The sequence below is a fragment of the Salvelinus namaycush genome, chromosome 22 (assembly GCF_016432855.1).
Source record: "Salvelinus namaycush isolate Seneca chromosome 22, SaNama_1.0, whole genome shotgun sequence".
Taxonomy (NCBI): Eukaryota; Metazoa; Chordata; class Actinopteri; order Salmoniformes; family Salmonidae; genus Salvelinus; species Salvelinus namaycush.
The window spans coordinates 7,080,084-7,086,147 of NC_052328.1; positions in this window are offsets into that span (position 1 = coordinate 7,080,084).

The window sequence follows — 6,064 nt, forward strand, 5'->3', positions numbered from 1 at the left end:
TTTTTTGTCAACGATCTACACAAAATACTCTGATGTCAAAGTGGAGGAAAAATGTAAAATAAAACACTGTAGTAACCTGGTATATTTATCTTTACCAATATATGGCAGTATTGACTCAAGACGGGGGTTTGCTTTCCGCTATCCGTAGTCGTTTTCTGTGTCTGCCATATATAACCATGCTTGAAAAAGCCTCTGGTAGCTTACGCCAGGTGCATAAGGGGATGTTATTCTAAGTTACAATTAAATACTAAAACCGTACTTACGTGTACGGTGTCATCAATCTAAGAAGACTCTTAAGATACTACAAACACTAATATATAGTGCTTTCGGAAAGTACTCAGACCCCTTGACTTTTTACACATTTTGTTACGTTACAGCCTTATTCTAAAATTAATGAAATAAAAACATTTCCTCAGCAATCTACACACAATACCCCATAATGACAAAGCGAAAACATTTTTGCAAATGTATTGAAACAAAACAGAAGATAGACAGAAGCTCCATAGAGCTCTGAGACAGGATTGTGTCGAGACACAGATCTGGGGAAAGGTAACAAAAAATGTCTGCAGTATTGAAGGTCCCCAAGAACACAGTGGCCTCCATCATCCTTAAATGGAAGAAGTTTGGAACCACCAAGACTCTTCCTAGAGCTGGCTGCCCGGCCAAACAGAGCAATCAGGGAGAAGGGCCTTGGTCAGGGAGGTGACCAAGAACCCGATGGTCACTCTGACAGAGCTCTAGAGTTCCTCTGTGGAGATGGGAGAACCTTCCAGAAGGACAACCATCTCTGCAGCACTCCACCAATCAGGCCTTTATGGTAGACTGGCCAGACGGAACCCACTCCTCAGTAAAAGGCACATGACAGCCTGCTTGGAATTTGCTAAAAGACACCTACAGACTCTCAGACCATGAGAAACAAGATTCTCTGGTCTGATGAAACCAAGATTGAAATCTTTGGCCTGAATGCCAAGCGTCACGTTTGGAGGAAACCTGGCACCATTCCTACGGTAAAGCATGGTGGTGGCAGCATCATGTTGTGGGGATGTTTTTCAGCGGAAGTGACTTTGAGACTAGTAATGATTAAGGGAAAGATGAACGGAGCAAAAGTACAGAGGGATCTTTGATGAAAACCTGCTCCAGAGGGCTCAGGACCTCAGACTGGGGCGAAGGTTCACCTTCCAACAGGACAATGCAGGAGTGGCTTCGGGACAAGTCTCTGAATGTCCTTATGGCCCAGCCAGAGCCCGGACTTGAAACCGATTTAACATCTCCCTAGTGACCTGAAAATAGCTGTGCAGCAACACTCCCCATCCAACCTGACAGAGCATGAGAGGATCTGCAGAGAAGAATGGGAGAAACTCCCCAAATACAGGTGTGCCAAGCTTGTAGTGTCATAACCAAGAAGACTTGTGGCTGTAATTGCTGCTAAAATTGCCTCAGGAAAAAGTATTTTGTCTTGAAGAATCTATGCGTAATGCCAGGTAAATGAATTCTAAAGAGGTAGTTTTAATTTGTTTTCTGGCCAAACATTCCTTGCAAACTCAGAAAACCTTGGGGGGTTTTTAATCTCGTGAGACATGTTATGTTGTTTTATTATGAAATAGATTTACGTTTTAAGTCTTACTCTGAAATAGATTTATACAATGGACGAAATGGAGAAGGGGTCACGAGAAATTAGCATTGGGGTTACCAAAACTAAAATTAACTTAACATTTTTTTAGTTCATGAACATGAAGAGCAATGTGGTGCGGTGGATATGGAGAATCATGGGGAAAAGAGACCAGTGAAGGCGTCATTATCTCGCCACCGAGTCTAAAGGGTGGTACATGCCAAATAAGAGATACATAAACAATGGGGTGGATTAAAACAAACGTTTAATGATTGGAGTGAGGACAGTGGATTTACCATTATCAAGTTTGGTTTATAATTAATACTTTTGGATTGCTGATTAAGATGTAACATACATAGTGAATGCTAACGAAATGTACACTTTCTTTTCCAGAAGAAGAGGGGGATTCATTATCTCTCTTTGGAATGTTTCCTGAGACTATGGTCTTGGGGAGAGCAGTTAGTGATATTAGGCCGTTTTATAAGTATAAAAGTCCCCGGATTAGTCCGTAGAAGGGGCTCCCAGATAAGAAAGGCCTGTTCGTGTGTATGTTTTTGACCTATGGTTTACCACACACACACACCAGCTTGCACACACCACTCACCAGTTATGAATATTTGTTATTGCCGTTAATACCGTGGGATTTATTGTGTGGGGTCTTTTCAATTTGGTTTTAAACTGTGTACGTAGAATGATGGAAATGTTTGTAAATGGTTTCTGAAGAACAGTGAAATAAAATACTTAATGGTGTTGAATGACCTGTGTCCTGAATTTCTGATGATGCCTGATCAACCTCGCTAGAAATGATCGAGTCAGGTGGGATTTAATTATAATATGAAGGAGTGACATCAGTGTCTAGTCTATTTCACCATTACCTTACGGGATACCATTATTTCCTTATGGAGTTATCAAGAGTTGTAATGCTAAGTTGATTGGTTATTCTAATTTGTTTATTTTTTAGTTAACAGTGTCGTTTGTTTTTGAATCACGATGTGAATCATGTGTTCAAAGGGGAAATTACCAGTTCCCTGGAGCCCTGGCTCTTTGGTAAAAACACAAATGTATTTTGTTCAGTCTGCATATAGAAGGGAAAATATATGTTAACAAGGGTTGACAGTTACTCCAAATGGATTCAGATCTGTGTATTGCTGATTTCCTTTTTGTTTCGATACAAATTTCACCAGATTGGGTCTGCTGGATTGTTGGGATTTCCCTGATGAGTTGGAGTTTTAACTCCCTGATCTGGTAACTCTTCAGAGAGGTTGCCAGTAATATAAGGGCGTATGAACTAATTTTGAAAATGGTTTCAACAGTATGTTGTTATGCTCTTTGACATGTCTTAGAGATAATGGTATTAAGAAAATTGGGAATGTAATAATTTATCATACAGTGAATGGACGATCTGAATTTCCAGATTCAGAAGTGTCTTAAACTGTTGTTTTGCTCTGTCCTCTCTCAAGTAATGGCAAGGGTGGCGTCAGATGGTGTCTTAATTCATGGAAGGGATCATTTGACCACGAACAGTGTGTGAACCTCAAAACCCTCCCTAACCGGTTGAAGAAAGAGCGACAAAGGCGTTCAATACGACAGTGACTTTTAACACTCCTACCTGTGACCTGAGTCCGAGCCATAAACCTGGGTACGTGCGGCAGGAGTGCGCCATGAATCCTGAGACCATGAATGTGGAGTGAGCATAGAGAGAGAGATCACATTCAAACTTGTATAATACTGCTTGCATACTGGTGTAAAAATAGACCAGACAGAATGATGGTGGTGGCTCAGGTGAGAGACTCGTGTACTTGGGAAAAACAGATTAATTTATTTGGATATCAAATGTGACAGGCAAAAGTTACATGTGTGTCGTTGGGAAGATCAACTGTAACGCTATCTGAAGAAGAACCAATGAAGACACGCTAGAAGGATAAGTGCCGGGAGAAGAGGGGGGTGGTCAACCGTGCCCGTAATTGTTTAGTTGGGGTGTCAGGTTTATTAAGGAGGAATGCACACTGAGAAATTCATAGTCATTTATACTAAGAATGCATTGAGATACCGATCTTTCATTACCATGCCACTCGCAACAGGAAAACATGGACAAATGGGGGCTGTAAATGAGAAGAGTTATTACCGGTAACATATGGTCCCATTTGTAAATGTACATTGAAACCGTGAGGATGTGTGCTAGGTAGAGGGGCTTGAATTCGAGTGATAGACTCAAAGTAAAGCACTAAGGACTGTCATTCTAAATTTGGGTTGGATAATTTATCAAATGTTTTAATTATGATTTGGATACAGCGAGAGAAAGCACTGCTCTCAAACTGTGAGGGGTGGGTGAACTGCTCAACTGAGGGACCTTACAGATAATTGTATGTGTGGGGTACAGAGATGAGGTAGTCATTCAAAAATCATGTTTAACACTATTATTGCACACAGTGAGTCTACGCACACAGTCTATGAATACTTTTTGACATTTCAGGTTTTCATTTTGAATTAATTTAGAAAAACGTATAATCCTGAATGAATTGTGACTTATGAGTGAGAAAGTTAGAGGCATAAATATCATTCCCCCCAAAAACGCCAACCACCTCTGTTATTGTAATGTTGAGATGTTAGCATGTCTTGGGGGTATGATTTTTGTGCGTCTAACTTTCTCACTCATTATTCACAATTCATTTGAGACTATCCATAATCATGGTAGCATCCACATTAATGTAAGTGTTAAGAAACATATATTCTTATTTACAATAAAAGTGACTCCAAAATTACACAATACATTATTTACCATTCATTTCTATTGATGACAAATTACCTGAAACACAAACAAAACAAACAAAAAATGCATCCAACAAGTTTGTAGAGTCACAAGCATGATGTAATCATTGCTTGCTAGGAATATGGGTCCAAATACTTAACTTTTGACTACACGTAAGTGAATTTGTCCCAATACCTTTTGTCTCCTAAAATGGGGGGGACTGTTCAAAAAGTGGTGTAATTTCTAAACGGTTCACCCGATATGGATGAAAATACCCTCAAATTAAAATTGACAGTCTGCACTTTAACCTCAAAGTCATTGTATCATTTCAAATCAAAAGTGCTGGAGTACAGAGCAAAAATAACAAAAAAAAGTATGATTTTTATACCTGGAGAGACAGAGGTAGACTGCCTGCTTGTCTCAAACCACACAGTTCTAGGATCAGACAATATCCCTAATCCTAACCTTATCCATCAGGGGGATGATATACAGTATCTGACCCTTGACCAATGGTTAGTTTCAACTTCTACAGGCCTACTTCCTGCTTCCTTGCCACTTACAACTTTTTCCACCTCTTGATGACTTACCCGTAGGTCGTTGTGCCTGACCTCCGCGTCGCAGACAGCGTGTCCATCGCTGGAGGAGCAACGGGAGAAGCAGCAGTACTGACATACCTGCTCCACCTCGCAGTGGAACATCCGGTATTTGTTGTGCCATTTACACCCACCGACAACTTCTCACCTGAATGCATTACATTTTTGTTTTAAGGTGTTGGGCAAAGTCTGAAATCGGGGTTGGGAGTTACCCTTTAAAATAACAACTCATCTGCAAAATATCAGACAATATATGGCTCTGGGGCAACTCATCCCAGATTCTCATTATGATACCCAGGGGGGTGGAATCATATGAAAGTTATCTTTCTGCTTCAGTCTTTGTTCCTAAGTAGGCCTACCACTGTGAATGCATGTATCAGAGCGTCTCAAGGTGAAAATACTACAGAGGAAATCATTGGTAGATTCGCAATTGTTTTTTCTCAACTCCTCCATCCTCCTTTGGAAAAAGTTCAAAGGTAATCGAGGAGAGGGAGCGAGGAGAGGAAATGTAAGAGGAAATCCTTCACTAGCGGGTCATCATGCAAATTACATTTACAGGGGTGGAATCCCAAAATAAATGTGTTAAGTAGTAAACAAATGTAGCTAGTTGTGCTAGACATTTTATAGATAAAATGTATATTTTATATGCTACTTATTTTAAATATATGGATGCTTTTCTCCTCGGACAAAACAGGAGCTGATTCAAAGGGCGCGGCAGATTTCAAAACTCTTCCACGAAGGACTCTCTTGTGCTTCCTCGGCAGGAAGAGGCAAGGAGGACACTCCTCCATTCACCTACTAGCCAATTGACACCCTCCTAGACCACTTATTGGTTTCCCAGTCACAAAGTAAAGGAGGACGGAGTCGTCGACAAGAGGATGAACTTTTGCCCAATTGAGAATCTCCCATGTCAAAACAATACCAAAATATTCAATACACCTTTCTACATATCTAATTATATACTCAATATATGGAAACAATTAAAGAGATTCACCGGTACTTTTGGATACTTCTCAGCCAGTCATTCTGAAATTAGTGCCCAAAAGCGGTTACCGAAAATTGCATAGTTCATCACGTGTAGATATGCGCACCACGTTATTGCTCCCTCTCTCC